At 35.4% G+C, this 21,363-nt stretch overlaps 1 protein-coding gene across 9 annotated transcripts in view; it reads right to left on the reverse strand.

Annotated features, from left to right (window-relative positions):
- Positions 1 to 21,363, reverse strand: part of ZNF438 (zinc finger protein 438) — a 202,071-nt gene that overhangs the window by 99,896 nt on the left and 80,812 nt on the right. For 4 of the 9 annotated variants that reach the window (XM_088789511.1, XM_019731512.3, XM_019731507.3 and 1 more), the window contains one exon: positions 10,034 to 10,087. The exons of the other annotated variants lie outside the window; for them this stretch is intronic. The gene's annotated coding sequence lies outside the window, so the exon portion shown is untranslated. The remainder of the gene's footprint in view (positions 1 to 10,033; positions 10,088 to 21,363) is intronic. 9 annotated transcript variants of the gene reach the window in all.

A 21,363-nucleotide genomic window follows, 5' to 3' on the forward strand; every position in this document is an offset into this window, starting at 1 on the left:
AATGTGGTGTATGTGTGTACGTGCACGCTTATATCTTTTTTAAATGGAGGGAGTGCCTGTCTGACACCAGTGTATTTACTGCGGCATTTTAACAGTTAAATACTGGAAACAATTTAAATATACATCAATAGGAAAATAGCAAAAAGGAGGCTAGAGAGACTTTAATTTTTTATTCTACATATACTATACTTGACATATGAATTCAATTGTTAGAAATGTTTACTATAGGCATGTAACACTTGTGGAAATTTACAATGAAAAACACACCATTCCAAGCTAATGCCCATGGTCATGTTCTACTGTCTTTGGAGCCTGAATGATCCCTTGGTCTAAGCACTGGAGAATAGCCAAAATTATTTCTGGGGGAGAATCACAACCTATTAGCACATATTTCTTCAGGCTGCCTCTACTCATAGGTGGTAGAGAGTCTATTCAAATACATTTTCTCCCCGGGCTCCCCAGCTTTCCCAAGAGGATGCCAATCCTACACCCAAGCTAGCTGACAATTAAAGCAGAAGTCTCCATAGCTAACCTGTAACTAAGAATAACTACACTGCTGGTACTTGTCAGGAAGTAAAAAGGCCGATCTTACCGTTACTCAGTTTTTACCAAAATCTTCTGCAGGACTGCTGCATGTCTGTTTAGTCCAGCCATTCATTATTCCCAAAACTGCGTGTCGGGATTAAGACATACCAACCAAAGAACAGCATTTCTGGCTTTGCCCTTTTACAGCTCTCCTGCATATTCACCCAGCAGAACTGTTAATAAACCACCTTAGATGTTAAGCCACTAGACGGTACTGAAGGGAAGTTTAAAAACAGGTCTGGAGAAGAGTCTTCAGCTACGTATTACAAGGATGCCGCCGAGGACAGAGTTGAGTATGTTGCACTATGACGAAAAGGATATATTTTTCTTTGAATTATAATTATTAGGCTTCTCCTAAAATTGTTAATAGATTTTTATCTTGTGAAAACTAGAAAACACATCTCATCTTATAAGAGGTCTCGTTAGAGAGCTTAGAGCAAAATTTGTGACCCAACCTCAAGCAAATATGGAGCTTTTATGAGACGCACTGTGTCCCACCATTAGTCCATTTGTCCAATTTTTATCATCCTTCGGTATTTTTTTTTACATTATTGAGGTACAATTTACAGACCATAAGGTTTATCTGTTACAAGTATGCAGTGAAATGATATTTTAGTAAATTTACAGAGGTGTGCAATCATCACTGCATTCCAGTTTTAGAACATCCTCATCTCTCTTCAAAATCCCCTTGAGTCCATATGCAATCCCCGCTCCCACCCCCAAACCTGCTGATTTGCTCTACCTAGACAATTCATATGACAGGCACCAAACCATTTTTATTCTTCGGAATTTGGCTTTCCTCACTTAGCATATCCTTGGGGTGCATCCGTGTTATAGCATATATCAGTTATTTTCCTTTTTTATCCCAATTGCTGAATGGTATTTAAATGTGTAGACATTCCACATTTTGTTTGTCCATTTACCAGTTGATGGACATCTGGATTGTTTCTCATTTTTGTCTATTATGAATAAAGCTACTATGAACAATCACATATAAGTCTTTGCGTGGATATATGTTTTCATGTCTCTTGGGTAGATTCTGAGAAGTGGAATCACTGGGTTAATTTTACATGTCAACTTGGTTAGGCCCATTGGCCAGATACTTAGTCAAACATTATTCTGGGGAAGTGTTTTTGGATGAGACTTACCATCGGTAGACTTTAATTAGAGCAGACTGCCCCCTTATCCAATTATTTGAAGACCTGAACAGAACAAAAGGCTAACCTCTCTGAGCAAAAGGAATTCCCCAGGAGACTGCCTGTGGATTTCACCTGCGACATCAGCTCTTCCTGGTTTCCCAGCAGGCCGGCTTTGGATTTACACTGCAACTCTTTCCTGAGTGAGACCCAGCCTGCCGGCCTCCCTTATCAGATATTGGACTCGCCCAGCCTCTACAATCACATGAGCCAATTCCCATGCTATTGGTTCTGTTTCTTCTGGAGAATCTGACTAATGCATATGGTAAGTTGGCTTAATTTTTAAAGAGATGTTCAAAGTGTTTTCCAAGGTGGGGGTACCATTTTACATTCCCATCAACAATGTATGAGAGTTCCTGCTTCTCCACATCCTAGACACTAGACATTGTCTGTCTTTTTTGACTACAGGCATCCTAGTGGGTACAGAGAAGTACCTTCACTGTGTTTTTAATGTGCGTTTTCCTAATAACTAATGCTGTTGAGCACATTTTCATGTGCTTATTTATCAGTTGTATGTCTCTTTTTGATGAAATGTCTATTTAGTTCTTTTGCTCATATTTTAACTGGGTTGTTTGTTTTCTTATTATTGAGCTGTTAGAGTTCTTTATATGTTCTGGATACAGTCCGTTATCAGACACGATTTGCAAGTATTTTCTCTGTGGCTTGTCTTTTCAATTTCTTAACAGTGTCTTTTGAAGCACAAAAGTTTTTAATTTTAATGAAGTCAAGTTTATCAATTTTTTTTATCTTATTCTCATGCTTTTGGTGTTATATCTAACAACTCTTAGCCTAATTCAAGATCATGAAGTTTTCTCTGTGCTTTCTTTTAGATGTTCTATAATTTTAGCTCTTACATTTAGGTCTATAATTAATTTTGAATTAATTTTTGTGTATGGTTGATTTTTATGAGGAAGTTCTTTTTTTTTTTTGGCATATGAATACCCAATTTTCCCAGGACCCTTAGTTTAAAAGATAATCCTTTCTCTATTGAATAGTCTTAGCAGCTTTGTCAAAAATCAATGGACCAAAAATGTAAGGGTTTATTTCTGGACTCTCAATTCCTCTCCATTAATATACATGCTTATCCATATGCCAACGCCATATTGTCTTGGTTACTGTCACTTTATAGTGACTTTTGAAAATGGGAAGTAACCGAGTCTTCCAACTTTGTTGTTTTATTCATTTATTTTAAATTTTATATTATGTGTAGTAATGAATACCATCTTAAACTTTTTGAGAGAAGACAGGTATGAATAAATACAAAAATAAAATAAACTATGTTTTAAAGGTATTTTCAAAAGAACATATTCCTCTTTAGATTTGAAAGTGACAATAACTAATGTATTCCCCCAGGAATAACTGCAATTAATCTCCCCTCCTCCCCACACGCACATCAACAAGCATTTATTGAATGGCTACTAGATACCAGGCACAGTGTAAAGTTAGGTGGTGAAGATACAGAGACAAATAAGACACAGTTCCTCACTTAGCATATAAATGGAGACTGATGGCCTCGTGTATTGAGAGCACCAATAGAAATATGTACAAAACACAGTGGTCGCAATGGCAAGGGAAATTAATTTTATCTAATTCTATTTATCTTACTTCATATAATAAACTTACTTCTAAAAAATTGTTTATTTTTTTTTTCCAGCAAAGTGAGTATTAAAACACCCGAGAGGCTGGTACTTATAAAAGCTTGGAGAAAGCAATCCCTTTATAAAGTAGAGGGTCCCTCAACTAGTTAGATCTTTTAATTTATTCTTTGTCATTAGGTTACAAAAAGAAGGTACATGGATGAAAAAATTCAAACAAAACAGAAGTAGTTACACTAAAATGTAACTCTTATTTTACCTCCCACCCACACTACTCTTCCCCACCAGAGGTAATTTCTGTTATGCTTGGTCAACTCTATTTTCTAGAACTATAGAAGATGCAGACAGTATAAACTCTTGAAATCTTCAGACAAATCTCAAATCTTGTTTCAGATAGAAGTGTCAGCCTCTTCCCCACTAAACATAACATCAGAACAGCTAGCAAGATGTTAACATTATTCTTTCTATAGTCCATCCTTTGCCCTAGAAAAGGTAAAGATTAAGAGAAAAATGGACATGAGGAACAGACCTAAATAATGTGTATGTATATGTAAACTTTATAGGGACACTTCCTAAAACTTGCTCTATAGAAGATTTTTAATAAGTGTTCTTAAAAAAATAAATGATGGAAAGTCAGAAAGAAGGGAGGGAGGGAGGCTAGCAGTGGGCATTTTCAAAGTCAAATACATTTGGGAAATACTGGGTTAAATAGAATACCAATATTCACTGAGATGCTCCGACCTTTCATAAAATTAACTGACCACCACATTTTAAAAATCATGGATCACCTAGTAATATCTTGAAAGACTCTGGATTGTCACAAAAATATAGCGTGGGAAACAAGCACTGGTTATAGTTTCCTCTTCATTATTACACTGGCAGCAAGTCATACAGTTGAACAAATGAGGATGTTCTGAAATATGCATAGCACCACATAAATCTGCTACTGGTCAAAAGACAAAAAATAAAGTCAGCAGACTGTCTTAAGATCTATCTTTACTCGGTTGGAAACAAAAAAACTTGTTTCGTTTTTTTGGTGTGTTGTTTTTCCTTCGTACAATAAAAAAAAATAAAACTAGATATAGAAGTTTGGTTCTAAAATTAAACTCACTAAAGTATTTGCTTGCAGTAATAAGTAAATATAATCAAAGTGTCTCAAAATAAATTGTATCCATTTTTTAAATTTGCTTTATAAAACCAAAAAAATGGATTAAAGTAGTTTAGGATATTAATACAATAACTGCTTTATTGCAGAAGAACCTTTAATAGGTTAATAAAAAATTATTGTGAAGTTAAGTTTACCTGTAGTGACTACAGCAACCTATATCTGTGCAATAAAAAAAAAAAAAAAAAAAAGGAAATTTGGATCAATCTCCTTATATGTTAGACTTCAAATCAAGATATAATTTAGCAGTGAGCACTATTAAACTTGCCATTGAGGTTGAATGGGGCCTTATTACCAAAGTGTAGTCATGAATGATTAACTTCTCAATATATCTTCTTCCTGTCTTCCTGCTGAAATTTTAATTGGGTGAGAAATTTGGGAGGACTTCCTACTGAAGTGCATCCTTATGCTACCTTAAAAAGTTGCTGTATGTCATCAGTGGAAGCTGTTCTGAATTTCCACTTCAGTAAAAAATAAAGAATAAATAAGTCTCCAATGGAGAAAAATCTCCACCAAATACTTAAGTTTTTTGTTGTTGTTTCTTCACTGCTGCTGGGAACAGGACATGTGATAACTATCATCCATATTTATAAAGGTCAAATAGACTCACTCCTTTCAATCCAATCCCCAATTATTTATTTCATACCCAACTCAAGCTTCCTCTATGAAATCTCTCACCACTTTCTAATTCAAGTCAAAATGATTTCTCCCTCCCCTAAGCTACTTGATTCTTGCTCAGATCTCTCACTTAGCACATAACCATAATCAATGTACATTCAGTGGCTATTTAACTTGACTACTGTACATATCCTGCTTGTTGAGAAGTCTAGACTTTAGGTGACAGGACCAAGGCCGCATACATCTTTGGAGAACCCACAGTTCCAGGCACATGCTGTTTACATGAACGTTCTCTAAGTATTTGTTGACTAACTGACATTACTATTCAATGCTTTATGATGGTCCCAGGAATAATTAACCCTGGGAGGAAATATAAGAGTTTTTCCATTATGAAAATAAATCGGCTTATTGGTTTTAGGAAATGTTAATAGACTGTCTATAATTAAAGTAATTTACGACTAAATGCCACTTTTTTCTATGACAGCAGTGTCATGGTTAGGTCAGCCAGGTGTAGATCACTTAAGGACTTGGGCACAAAATGTTGTGAGGGAATTAACTGTTTAATAACAAAGGACTATGAACGGGATCTATCACTAGAGACTAACAGGAAGGGCAAGAGTAACATATTTAGACATGTACATAATCACCCACATATGGATCAATCAAGAATCTACAAAAGTAATTGGCAGTCTCATTCATTAATTCATTCAACAAACCATAATTGAAAGCCTACTGTGTGACAGACTGTTTTAGTCATTGGGGAACTAAAGGTAAATGAGAAATATCAACCATTCATGTTGGCTCTCTAGCAGATGCAAACAAAATCAATCTAAGAATTCATCTACCCATTTCCACGCAAAATCATATTACACATGGTTAAAGTGAGATTAAAAAAAATATTTTACCTCATTGCTTTAAGCAATGCAAATAGTGTACTTTGGCCTAAACACCAGCAAACTTAAATTATCCTAGAAACTCCTTCAAAGAGACACTGTGTTGTTTCTGTCTGTCCCCAAATCCTCAGGTTCCCTGGTCGTTCAATGAGGACATAGAGATGTGCTATAAGCAATGAAAGTAAACTTGCCCAGAGCTGCGTCTACACAAAAGCTCATTACCTGGGACGAGGCCAGTGCAGGCACAGGTATTCAGTTCCTATCAATTCATCATCAGCTGTTGACACATTCTTATGCATCACAGAAGCATAACATTTTCTTTTAAAACTGAAGGGAAAAAGGCAAAAATAGAAAACCTTTCGCCAACCACAAAAATGTATATTTTGAAAATTGTGGAATAAAAAATGAGCTGCTCTATGCTTTCAAAACCAGAGAAAAGATAGAAAATAACGAGTATCTCCCTATTCCCAACTACAACCTTCTGAACTGAACTGAAGCAGAAATGTTGATGTTTCAACTAAGCAGCTTTACACACCTGAAGCAACTTAAAACGATCCACTTATTAAGAAAAGTAAAAGATGGTAGGGTCAACATTTACCCTTTATAGAATCAGAACCCAATCTTCAAGCGTGTTTTTCGAAGGAAGAATGTAATCTTTAATAGATTATTGGGTTTTCATTTAACTAAAAATTCATTAAACCAATTTCAAAATCTACACAAATAATTTGACAACAAACTTGGCTGCTAAATTTGAATTTTAAAACTAATATGTTACTGCTCTGTTCTTGTCTTAAATCAAAGGGGTTTCTTCTGGGACTGCAAAGGAATGACCATTTAGCCTATCTCATGGAGGAAGGAGCGATTTCTAGTCTTTAAAAACAGGAGGTTTGCCTACACGATCACCTGGGACAAACTTGGCCAGTGCAAGCTGGCTGGAAGGTTATAAGAGCCTGGGAATGTTTAACATCAAGAAAGGAATTACAGCTCAGTAAGATCAGAGGGAATTACACAGGAAATGTGAACAGTAACCCTTTCATATCTCCATACCTCCTCCCACTGCCTGTGATAAATGGAGTCCTGCTGCAGTCCAGCTATGCGAATACACAAGCCAACAGGAGAGGGGGACTAGAAAAAAGGGAAAAAAGCCACTTTACACATACACACACATACACACTCACAGCACAGCATAAATTCCTTATGACAGGATAAAATCACGTTGCTCCAGAAAACTGCCTTTAGCCTTTTTAATTGCCGCGTATGCACTGTATCACTTTCTTATCCAACAGAGCCCTAAGTAAAAATTCCAAAGAAACTTGGAGAATCAGGTGGGGGTGGGGGGTAGAATAGTTGGCAGACTCATCATAAGTAGGGAAACGTGGCTCCTCTGAAGCTGACCAAACAAACAGGTCTCCACCCTGGCTTATGTTTAAACATCTTGTTCCTAGTCAGTCTGGAGGGAAAACATTCTTTCCACAATAAATAATATGCAATCGAATCAGAAAATTTTACTCCAGCCTTTATCTACCCTATGTAAAACTTTCTTTAGTATCATAAGCCAGAAGCTGAGAGAATTTAACTGATTATGAACTTTTCTTTAAGAGTAACTTAATTATAGTCAAGGTAAGTTAAAATATTTCTAGCTGCTAACTTGGAAAAGCAAATATGACTGTGCAGATCCGAGACTCCTTAGAGACCCCTGGCTGGGATCTCGAGAAAACAAGCTACTCTTACCACAACTGCCTCTCGGCAAAGGGGAAATGCTCAGTTCCTATATACAGATGAATTTGAGAGAGATTAATTAAAAAACAAAAACAAAAAGAACCTCTGGTCCTCAGATAATAAAGGGCATGAGTGGGGTAGCAAAATAAAATGAAGAAAGAAGTGATATTTCCAATGGGTTACGTTTAAAATATGGACTAGAATTTCGTAGGTCACTTTGAAATAAGATTTAACTTTTTCCATTGGTATAACTTCAGGGTAGAAATGGTTTTCCACAAAGACTAGGTCATGAAATAAATGAAACTGAGTACAGAGATGACAAAGCAAACCTCCATACAAGTGAAAGAAGCAAGCTTTTCAGAACTATCAAGAAGAGGAAACAATAAAACCAAAGGATTATTTTTCCAGGAAAGTGCCTCCTCCAAAGCACACCTATCTTCTTGAAGAAACAGCCTACAGCAGTAGTGTTTTTATATAACAAATGGCACATCACTCAAATGGCAAATGAGATTTCAATTGTAGACTTCCTAATTGCCTTAAAGCTAAACAACTGATGTCTAATTTCTGTAGCACTGGCTCACAGAAGGCAGTGCCATGACTGCAACAGGCTAAAGGGACTTGCTCTTTCCATGGATTCTGAGTTGCCATAACATTTATATTAGGAAAGACATTAGCAGAATGAGAGGGAGCAAAATGATAAAGAAACTCCAAATAATAAACCAGACTTCTGCATGAGCTTCCAAGCAAGGATCAGTTCCCCATTAGAGCATGGACCCTGAAGGGCACCAAATGGAAACTCAATGGAACTCTACTCATCTGGAAATGAGAGCTTAGTTTTAGTGCTTCTTAACCATTTTAAACCCATGTCTGGTTCTGATAAGCATAAAAACTTCATATCCTCATTGTATGTTATTTGAGACTTCAAAATAATTTAAGTATTATATAACCAAAAAGAAACCACAGCAAGATACTTTTTATTGGTTTTTCAAACAATGTCCCACTAGAACAAAATTTATTAACAAATGCTTTTATAAGTAGACAGATATTAAAATTTGTTTACTGTTATCTTGAAGACCAAAAGGTAAAAAATGTCTATGAACACTAATGTATTGAAGACAATGAAACGATATCGGTTGGGACCTTCAGCATCTCCTCTCCTGGAGAGTTACTGTAGATGGTATTTTCAGTTCTTACATTAGGCGTGAAGAAATGCTGATTGATACATATTAGGCCTTCAATATTTGTTAAGTGACTCGGCGATAGGCCTCTTTTTCTATTCTGAAAATAACAGAGCAGTAATATAACATTCTCTTTCAAGTAATAAAGGATAGAAGCAAACTGGTTAAGTCTTCAGTACAGAGGCAATAGTAAAAGATGCGAATAGTAGACAGCCTTGACTATAATTATGATAATGAAAACAGAAAGAATATCACCTAATATTGGCACATTTGTATAGCATTTCTCAATGTATAAAATACTTTATGTAATTTTAACCCCGTAACTTTATAAAGTGGATGTTATTTGATTCAAACAGTTTAAAGTGGCTTTTTCAAGATCACCCAGCTAGTTACGTAGCAGAACCGAGATTTGAACTTTTCTGGCAGCTATCCCCTTCACTAAAGCTCTTAACGTTGTCATGAAATTTTGAAAATATCTTCGCCCAAACTTCAAAATCAGGGTATATATAATAAGCACAGCCTTTTTTTTTTTTTCTCTCAACCCACCTAATATCACTCTCTTTCTACCAATTCCCATACAAATTCTCAGAGTTCCCATTGCAGCAGCTTTTATTTCCTCATACCAGTCTGACTAAGGGCACAATGAAAAACAAACCTCCATCCTCCTAGGTCATATATCCTATAACTATTCCCCAAACAAGTACATCATCACAGGCGTAGACTTTTAAAAGCATTAACTACTGAGGAAATGTCTGGGGTTGTCTGTTCTCCATTTAGAATGAGTCAGATATGACACATACACCTCTTCATCCCTAAAAGGTGAGCAGGAGTCACTCTCACATTTCCAGGCTTAGCAAAGATACTCACTTCAGGGACTTGGTAGAGAAAGGCTTACTGCACATAATTAATAAAACTAACAGAACTAAAAGTTACATTTTTATCAATTTTTAAAAATCATTCCAAATGTTTTAGTTTTGTAATCTTATTAAAGAATAATAAACTACTGGCATTCGTATTTTAATGTAAATGTGAGGTATAATGAAGGTGGAATTTTACTGATATAAAATCAACTATTTTTACTCACCTCTGTCAATAAAAGGTCACTGTCACCAATTCAATGCCAACAGGAGTCCTCAATCTGGGATGCAGTAAAAGGAGAAACTTTATTCAGGTGAACAATTTGCAAATGGGGGAAATACAGCCTCCAGTGGAAACCAAAAGTGCACTCCACCAAGACAAAGGGGAGGATGCCTTTTATAGAGAAAGTTCTTGCCCTGGTTCCTGATTCGTTCATTTTTATGCAAATGAGGAATCCAAATTACACAGTTCTGACTGGTCAGCTTCACACACTCTGATTGGTTGTTATGGAGCTGCTCTGATTGGTCAGTATAGATGCAAACGAGGATATAGCTGTGTAGTTCCAATTGGACGGGCAGGACTCAGCCCATTGGTTGAAAGGCGATAACAGGAGCACCCTTACAAGGGTCAGCTCAGACAGCAGGAACATAGTGCCTGAGGCTTGGAAGCCAAGTCTATGGCTTTTCCCTGAAATGCAGCATGTATTGAAGGCCTCTGCTAGCAATGGCTGCTAGATTCTGGTTATGATTTTGGGCCCCATTAACCGTGAGGAATCCTTCTTTGCAGATATATTCCTTCTCAAGGTTCATACCTCTGAAGCTTATTATGAAGATTATGAGACTAAATTATATGAAAAATGCTAAACATCTTGCCTAGCACATGGTAACTACTCAATGCCAGCTGCTATTAGTAACATTATTGAAGTATCAGAAATAAAACATTTAATGGAAGGTCATATTTAAAATGAACCAGAAAACAATACATTCTGTGGGTTATTTTTTTTAACATCTATGCAAAACGAACATCTATTCTATGCAAAAAATATATGCACATAAATATTCAGAAAATGATTTGGAAGAATTAATGGTAAAATGACGACCTCTGGGAAGACGGGAAGGTAGTAGTCAAAAGGAACTTTGATCTGTCATGCTTTATTCTTTAAAAAAAAAAAAAAAAGTATTTTTGTATTCCTTCTGTAAATAAAATTGGTGTTTTAAAAAACAAAATAGAAAATAGATTCATACGAAGTATTATCTTAGTAAGTTTCTTCAATTCCATAGCTGATTTCAGTATTACATGAAAAGTTTACTTTTATTTTTCATGTGCCCAAATGAGATCTAAAATCTCATTTTCTTTACTTAGCAATATCATTCAAGCTTTATTATACACACTGCTTTCAATATCTTCCTAATGATATTCTTAATTGCTATATTAAAAATACCTGCTTGTGCAAAAAAAGAAAAAAATTACTTTATTAAATTTTAAAACCACTCAATGTATTTAATCAAGGTGCAAGGAGGCTTTCAAAGGCCAGGAAGCCATAAATCAAAATGGCTTTACATAAAAAGATTACCTTTTCCTCTTAAATTTTGTATGTGTTTATATTTAATATACTACATACAAAAAGTCAAATCCTTGATTCTTTTTAAAGCCAAAGGGTTGCCTATTTAAAATCATCATAACAATTTCAAATGTCTTGAGGGTTGTTCTAATTAAAAATCTCTCCTCTTAGGCTCTTCCTAACTTCTAATTCTTGTCTGTACCATATTGATGCTGGTTTTAAAATTCTAACTTTCCTTCTAGTTTACAACCATAACTTTGACTTTTTTGTTCCATTCTTTTTTTCCTTCAGATCACCGAGATTTGAGCCTATAAACTGTGGGCAAACCAGGTCACCAAAGCTCTTATTAACTCCCTCGGAGCAGCAAATAGCCGGCCTCCAGGCATGGAGGTAAGCCACATGCACCACAGGCCCAACCAGGCTGGGCCCCATCAATTTACAAATCCAGCTTATAAATTAAAGGCCTTTGGTGTTGTAAAAAGAGACAGACATTTCAATGGATGAGAGAGAAAGCAGCCTCTTACTTGACCAGAACAGGTCTGAATAGGAAATCCCTACCTCAAAGAGCTGTGGGATTCAGTGACTGTGGGGAGCTGTACAATCTCTTTTAGATATATTTAAAATTCAGAAAGCTCTTTTTTATAAACTCATGGAGAACAGTATTTGATCAAATGGTATTCTCCTATAATTTCAAATAAAAAAATGTAGTTATAATTTGTAGCTAGTACAGGGCAATTCTAATATAATTAATAATATATAGCCTTATTTCTAGAAAATGAAAAGCATATGCTTTGACTTTTTTTTTCTCCTAGGTGCTCAGTTCATTAATAAATATTAAGCAGCTGTACTTGCAAAAACATACAACAATGATTCTTCCATTAGCTGACTTCCTTAATTCTGTAAGTCTTAACAGCACAGTAGTTAAGAACAACAACTTTGGAGCCAAGTCCCAGATCCACTACATACTAATTGTTATTGGTTAAGTAACTCAACTGCTCTGGGCCTCAATTTCTTGGCTAATATTAACACCTACCTTATAGGATTACGGTTACTGCAAGGATTACATCACTTGTTATATGTATGTAAATCACCAGAACCGTGCCTGCCACACAGTAAAGGATTTTTAAATTCTTCGTTATTATTATCCTTAACATCAGAAATGTTCAGCTCTTGGAACAAAACTTTAAGCGCAGCTTACTACAAACACTGAAGGAATAGGTTCCTTGCAACTGCTTAATTCTATTCTTGGGACGTTCAAAGTCACGTGCATCGTTATCTGCTATACATTCTAATGATTCTGTCCCTCCTATACGCCTCCACGTACCCTGAGCTCTGGTTACCTGTTTAGTCATCCCCCTCTGGCCTATGTCTTAAGAACAGGGACTCTGTCTTACCTTGTAGTCTCAACTTCTAGCACAGAGCCTTGCATAAATGCTCTATAAACGCTGAATGAAACATAATAAATATTAGCCATTTATCTGACTGCCTCACTCAGGTTAAGTTCCTGAGGACAGAGGCTACTAAGTGTTGATCTCTGCATCCCTAGAATGGTCTTCTACACAATGGCACTTAATGTCTATCACCTATATTTTGTATCCAAGTTTCTAATTTATTTGGATTTATTCATGATTATCTCTATTTACTAAAAGAAAATGCATTTATGAAATGAAAAAATTATTTTTTCCCTCGAAGCTCTTGATAGAGAAAGAAATAAAACTTTTCAATAATTTTTTAGTCCTTAAAGCAATGATGACAGAGAATCAATGTCCGCTGCACAATCTTTTTTCCATGCTGATCTGGATGGAGCCTTGTCAGTGGCCCATCCTCTAGAATCTAGCCAGCACAAAGCCTTCCTCGAAAAGAGTCACCCTTTGACTGCTGTATGGATCCCTTATTCAGGCACCACTGTTCCCTGGCTCTTTCACAATTGTGACATGTTCATTATTTCAAAATTCTCTGCCCACCCAGCTTGCGACCACACCCAACTCAGCTTATAACAAAAAGCCAGCTCGGGCAGCATTCTATTGCTGATCTTGTGAAACATGTATCCAGTGCTGGCAGCCTTTTTACTACTCAGGAGCTCAGCAAGGAAAGATCTGCAGTGGAACCTTCAGTCTGATGTCTGACTGCTGCCACACGGGGGAGGGGGGGGCTCCCTCCCGGTATCCTCCATCTCAAGACACACACGTATCCCAATGAAAGGAGTAAGAGCATTCTGGGAGTCTAGATAAATATCTTTCTCAGTGTTCTCAGGGGAAAATGGTGATTTAACATTCCTCTGAGTCATTCTATTACCAGATTACTTCCAGGTGTTATAATTGGGACTCTCCACCACAACATGTGTCACTTACCTAATATTAGATCAGAACATAAACACACGAGTCAAATATGATCCCTTCTTCTAATTCTCCTTACTCAAAGTAGTAAGATAAGTGATTTATTCCTCTTGACTTCACAAGATGAAATTAAAAATAAAAATGCTGCCAAATGGAAACTTCCTGGCTATCCCTGGTGCCCTGGTAGTCATGGAATTTTAAGGTTAGAAAGGATCTTACAGAGTCATCTTCCTCATGTAATAGATCTAGCCTGAGGGTGAGAAAAGTTGAGGGTTTGCTATGGTCACAAAGGAAAACAGAGAACCAAAGCTAGAACAAAGGTCTCCCTGCCTCCCCGGCCCATGTGCTTTCCACATACCACAGTAAGTGAGTCTCTTGCCAAGAATTTCACCCTGACCCATAGTCCTGGAGTGGATGTTCACCTCACTCCCTACATCTTGGTAGTTCAGCTACATAATTCTCTGCTAAAAAAATATGAGAGAGGCAACTCTTCCATCTCTAAGAATAACTTAGCAACATCACTGTTTTCTTAAAGGTATCACCCCTAGCAATTGCTAAAGGCTTCTTCCTTCCACATTGTTTCCAAGACACGGCTGAGACCCCACTAAGTGTGCCCTCTAAGACCCAGCTTCCCTAAATAGTCCTTAAGTATTCTGAAAAAAATGGGAAAGCCCCATATACAAGGACACTTATTACAGAAAAGGAGGCCCACTTGAGAAGGTCACATGACTAGGAGCCTTCAAGGGAAGGATAACAGCCTATCCTTCAAAGCAGCAAGAGGACAGCTTCCATCATTGAATAGACGTTACTGAGCGTGTACATCCCATGCCTTGTGCTACTTGATATAGTAAACAATAAGGACACCTTAGAAAACATGTTTATTGGTAAAGAACTGGTAATGTTCCCTAACGCACCATCATAAAATCCATGAATCCAATAATCCCAAATAGATTCTGAATTTTACACTTTGTTATAGCAAATACCAAATACAAAATTTCATATTCTAATTTTAAATTACACTTTGTTAACTTTTTTTTAAATGGTCTGAAGGGGGACAACAAGGAAAAGAGTATCTTTTTAAGATGTAGTATGGAACTAGATCAAGAAAATAATGAGCAGATAGTATGACACGAGTTTGTTTTTAATGACTTTCTTAAGGTTCTTTTCGTATATACTTGGAAAACAGTGACAATTTATTTAAAGTTGTGACAATCTTGCGGTTTTCATAATTTTTATGTCTAATAAAAATTAATGAAAGAATATTTCGTAAATCATTCAAAATTACGATTTAATAATAGTTTGTGATAAAATTCTCAAATCATCTTAATGAAAAGTAAGAAGCAGATAAGTAAAACCTTATTAAATGTCTCATTTCATACTGAGGAAAAATAAAAGATACCATCTCATTCTTCATTGTCAGCTATAGGTCTTATATAGTTTTAAGGTTTAAAAAAAAAACCTTAAAAATAATCCCTAGTAGATTTCAAAGCAGGGTATATATACCTTTTAGCTATATCACAAATTTAAAATATCAATCAAAACAAAATGAAACAAAGATAAACTTTAAATCAATAGCAAAAAGTCCAAAACACAATGGAAACAAAAAAGAATTTAAAACAGCTTAAAACAAGATCAACGAAGTAACACCAAGTAGATCAATTTTGACAATAAATATAAATGAATTAAAATATCTCTTAAAAGACAAAGGTTCTCACTAGGCTAAAAAAAAAAAAGGAAATCCAACTATGTTCCACTTTTAGGAAACATATCTAAAAGAAATGACAAAGAAAGTATAAATATAATAAGAAGTACACAGATGTATAGGGAAATATAAACTAAGATAGCAATATGAATGTCGGCTAAAACACAAAGCACAAGGCAAACATTAGGAAGAAAAGCAGTATTACTCTGATAAAAGGTATAATCTTCAATTGAGATTCGACAGTAAATAATACATTAAACATACATACCAAAACAAAACTGACAGAATTATAAAGAAAAAATTAATGGAAGAAATCACTGACTTACATCTTTAAGCCATTCATAGATCAGACAAAAAGTAATTACAGGAATAAAGTTGAACAACATAATAGATAAATATTTAGGTATCTTACAAAGAAGACAACTTCTCTAAAAAGGTCTGTGGGACTTTAATGAAATTGATCATAAACTAGCCTATAAAGACAACCTTAAAAAATTAGCCAAGTGGAATGCTGTATATCAATTTATTAATAATTATTTAAAGTTTAAATGTAACTTGGAAATTGAGAAACATTCTCCTAAATAATGACTGCATCAAAAAGAACTCTTGGCATACAATCCTATGCTATTTTAGAAATTATGTTAATTGAGAATACAAACCAAAATATATTGGATATGACCAAACAGTACACAGAGAAAAACATAAAAGTCTTAAATACTTTCATTTTGTATTAGGATATAAACTTTCTGCCATAACAAAGATACTCAGAAATACAGTAGCCCGTTAGAATTTTTTTTCAGATCACAAATACAGGGTGACAGGAGGAGGTGTGCTTCACCAAATCATTCAGGGACCTAGGCTGGCTCTATCATCTTCCACAAGGCTTCCATCTCTGGAAGCAGTGGCTGCCGCTATACCTGACGTAACCTCCAGCCAGCAGAAAAGGAAAAGAGAAAGTCTAGGACAAGTGGCTTGTTTTTAAGGAGGTAACTTTACACACATCACCATTCGCCTCTCATTAGTCACAAAGCCACATCTTGCTACTGCAAGAGAAGCAGAGAAATGTAGTGTCTAGATGGACAGCCATGTATGGGCTCAGGTAAAATCTAGGGGTTCTCTATTCCTAAAAGGAAGAATCACTTCTAAGGGACATTGAGTGACTTCTACATAATCTTTCTAGTTAAAAAAAAATGCAAAGAACAATAAAACAAAACCAAGAATGGATTACACAAGGTCTGACAATTAAGTTCGAGAACTTGCCACCGTGCACTTACATTGGCAGCACTGTACAAACAGCTCAGTAAGGTTCCATAACCTTGGTATATCAGTGCCTCACAGCTGTGTTTGTGTCAACATGTGGCAGTGTCTTGCCAAGTAGCGTTCATTATTGTTGTTGCCTGTTTTTGTGTGCCATCGTGAGAATGTCTTAGCTTGAATTAGAGCAACGAACAAACATTAAATTTCTTGTTAAACTTGGCCAACAGTGGAAGTGAAATCAGGGACATGTTAGTCTAAGTGTATGGGGATAATGCCATGAAGAAAATGGCAGTGTGCAAATGGATTAAACATTTTTCTGAGGAGAACTCGTCACTGATGAAGAGAGGTCAGAGTGGCCAGTAACAAGCAGAACTGATGAAAACATTGCAAAATCGTTGTCTGACTATGAGAAGCATAGCAGACCAAGTAAATATCCATGAAGAAACTGTTAGGAAAGTCTTAACTGAAAAATTTTGGCATGAGAAAGACGTGCAAAAATGGCCCCAAAGGAGCTCTTACATCACGACAATGCAACAGCTCACACGACACTGTCTGTGAGGGAGGTTTTAGCAAGTAAACAAATAACTGTATTGGAACACCCTTCCTTCCTACTCAGTTGATTTAGCCCCCAATGACTTCTTTCTTTACCCGAAGATAAAGGAAATATTGAAAGGAAGACATGTGGATGACACTCAGGACATCAAGGGTAATACGACAACAGCTCTGATGGCCATTCCAGAAAAAGAGTTCCAAAATTGCTTTGAAGGGTGGACTAGGTGCTGGCATCAGTGCATAGCTTCCTAAGGGGGGGTACTTCGAAGGTGTAGTGATATTCAACAATGAGGTATGTAGCACTTTTTCAAGGATGAGTTCACGAACTTAATTGTCAGACCTCATATGTAATTGCTTCATTTTAGCTGGATTCTTCTTAGTGCCTAAAACACTACCAAATATCAATTTAAGAAATTAGAAAAGTATATCAACGACTTCTAAGGATTCTAGGGTCCCATTCCAATACACACATTCATAGGCTAGAAAGTATACTGAGAATTCCTGTACTCTCTTTCCTGTGTAAGGGTATTTAATTCATGCATTATTGTTTACATTGTGTACACTGATTTATCTAAATGGATTTTTCAGGTCAATTCAGTTTCAGCCTTACACAGAGGTCTTCTAACATTATACAAAAACTAATGGTTTGCTAGTAAAATGACTTTCAAAACTGGTGGAACTTTTTAAAAAACAACATTACAAAAGAATAGTATATGTACAATAAAATTATGTCCACTTAAAGTGTACATTTCCATGAATTTTACAAACATCTATATCCATATAATCACCACCATCATCAGGATATAAAACACATTCATCATGCCACAAAGTTCCCCTGTGCCCCATGCAGGTCAATCACACTCCACTCTCAGCTACAGGTAACAACTTGTCTGCGTATTGTCACTACAGATTAAATCTGGCTTTCTAGCATTTCTCACATAATAATCCAGGAGTAAATGGAATCATAGAGTTTATATTTCTTTGTGTCTGGATTATTTCACTCGGCATCATATTTTTGAGATTCCTCCATGTTGTTGTGTGTTATCAGTACTTTAACCCCTTTATTGCCAAATATTTTTCCATTGTATGGATATACCACCTGTGTTTATCCATTCACTAGCTGATGGACAATTAAGTTGTTTCCAGTTTGGGGCTATTATGAATAAAGCCACTATGAACATTCATGTCCAAGTGTTATGTGTAAACATGTTTTCATTTCTCTTGGGCAAATATTTAGAAGTAAAATTGCTGGGTCTTATAGTAATAATATGTTTATAACACACTGCCAAACTGTTTCCTAAAATGGTTTTATCATTTTACTTTCCCACCAGCAACATATGGACGTTCCAAATGGTCTACATCTCAATTAATACTTGTTCTTTTTTAATTTTTAATTTTAACTATTTTGATGAATATACAATGGTACCTCGTTGTACTGATTTGCATTTTTCTGATGTCTAATGATATTAAAACCCCTTTTCCGTGCTGCACTAGCCATTCATTATTTTCTTGTGCCTACTTTTTTAACTCGGTTGTCTTATTATTAATGAGCTGTAAGAATTCTTTATATATTCTGGCCACAAGTCATTTGTCAGGTATATGTACTGAGAATATGCTCTCTCTGTTTAAAGACTGCCTTTTCATTTTCTTAACGATGTCCTTTGAAAAATAGAAGTTTTAAATTTTGATGGAGTCCCATTTGTCAATTTTTCTTTTATGTTTCATGCATTTTGTGTCCTAAGAAATCTTTGCCTATCCCAAGTTCATGAATATTATCTCCTGTCATTTTTTTCTTAAAGTTTTAGTCTTTTATATTTAGATACATGATTCTTTCCAAGTTATTTTTGTATACAGAAAAGGTAAGAGTTGAGGTTATCATTATTTTTTCAATATTTGGATAACCAGGTGTTCTAGTACCATTTGTTGAAAAGACTATCCTAACAATCCAGGGCAGTAAATGGAATCACAGAGCCTGTATTCTTTTGTATCTGGATTATTTTACTCACCATAATATTTTTGAGATCACTTCATGTTGTTTTTAACTAGGTTTTTAACTAAAAGATGTGTGTTTGTGTGTGTGTGTGTGTGTGTGTGTGTGTGTGTGTGGTCTATTTATGGATTTTCTATTCTGTTCCATTGATATATATATGTCTTCCTTAGGCCAACACCACCTTTATCACTGTAATTTTAAAGAGGAAGCTTTAAAATGTAGAGGAAGTCTTGAAATCAGGCAGTAAAAACCTTCTAATACTGTTCTTCTTTGTCAATTTTTGACTTAATTTTAAGTCCTTTGTATTGCCATAGAAATTTTAAATGTCATTTACCAATTTTTCATTGTTAGTATATACACATACAACTGATTCTGTATATCTACTGTGTGTCCTACAATCTTGTTAAAATCAATTACAAATTCTAGTGGCTTTTTTGGAGACTTCTTAGTATTTTCTCTATACATGATTTAGACGTTTCATTTCTAACTTGCCAATCTGTATGCCTATTACACTGGCTACAGCTTATAGAGAGGGTGGAGAGTAGGCATACCTGCTTTGTTTCCTATCTTAGGGAGAAAGCATTCTACTTTTTGGCATTAAATGAGATTTTAGCTAAAGGTTAGGTATAGATGACTTATCACGTTGAGAAAGTTCCTTTCTGTTTCTGGGTTTCTGAGAGATTTTATCATGCATGGCTGTTGAATTTAGTCCAATGCTTTCTATGCAACTACTTACTGACTCATGTAGCCTTCTCCCCACCCCTTTTTTCCTATTAAAGTGATGGTTTATATAAGTGGATTTTCCAATGTTAAAACAAGCCTGCATCTCTTTTTTATATACTGCTGGATTTGATATGCTAAGTTAAATTTTTCATCTATGTTCATGAAAGATATTCAGTTTTCTATTCTTGTAATATAGTATTTATTTAGTTTTGGTGTTAGCATAACGCTGGTCTCTTAAAATGAGTTGGAAAGTGCTCATTCTTCCACTATATTCTGAATTATTTCTCCTTTAAATGTTGGATAGAATTAATCAGTTAAAACATGTATGAGCCTGAAGTTTCCTTGGTTTTGGTTTTAGTTTTAATTTTGTTTTGTTTATATAGGAAAGTTTTTAACTGGGAATATATTTTCTTTTTTTAGTATTTTTTTTTATTTTTCAGTTTCAGTTGACATACAATATTAGATGAGTTTCAGGTATACAACATAATGATTAGACATATATGAAACTTATGAAATGATTACCCAGATAAATCTAGTAACTATCTGATACCACGAGTACATCGTTATTACAATATTATTGACTATATTCCCTATGTTATATTTTACAGCCCCATAACTATTTTGTAACTAACAATTTGTACTTCTTAATCCCTCCCCCTTTTCCACCCACCCCTCAATCCCACCCCCAGCTGGCAACCATCAAAATGTTTTCTGTATCTATGAGTTTTGTTTATTCATTGTTTTTAACATTCCTCATATAAATGAAGTTATATGGTATTTGTCTTTCTCTGTCTGAATTATTTCACTCAGCATAATACCCTCTAGATCAATTTGTGTTGTTGCAGATGGCAAGATATCATTCTTTTTTATGGTTGAGTAATATTCCATTGTACATATGCACCACTGTTCTTTATCCATTTGTCCATTGACAAGCACTTACGTTGCTTTCATTTCTTGGCTATTGTAAATAAAACTGCAATTAACATAGGGGTGAATATTATGTCTTTTCAAATTAGTCTTTTGGTATTGCTACTCCAGATTTTTTGTTTGTTTGTTTCCATTTTAATGAAATATATTTTTTCCATCCCTTTTCCTTTCAGTCTGTGTGTGTCTTTTGATCTGAAGTGAGTCTTGGAGGCAGCATATGTAAGGGTCTTGTTTTCTTATCCATTCAGCCACCTTATGTCTTTTAATTGATGCATTTAATCCATTTAAAGTAATAGATATATAGTTAGTGCCATTCTATTTTCATATTTTTGTTCTTTTTATTTTTTTCTTCTTCAAGAAGTCCCTCTAAAATTGCTTATAATACTGGTTTGGTGTTCATGAAATCCGTTAACTTTTTCTTGTCTGGGAAGCTCTTTATCTTTCCTTAGCTTCTAAATAATAGTTTTGGTGGGTAATCTTGGTTGCAGGTCCTTTCTTTTCCTCACTT

This window comes from Rhinolophus sinicus, chromosome 1 (assembly GCF_057876585.1).
Source record: "Rhinolophus sinicus isolate RSI-liver-muscle chromosome 1, RSI-T2T, whole genome shotgun sequence".
Classification (NCBI taxonomy): Eukaryota; Metazoa; Chordata; class Mammalia; order Chiroptera; family Rhinolophidae; genus Rhinolophus; species Rhinolophus sinicus.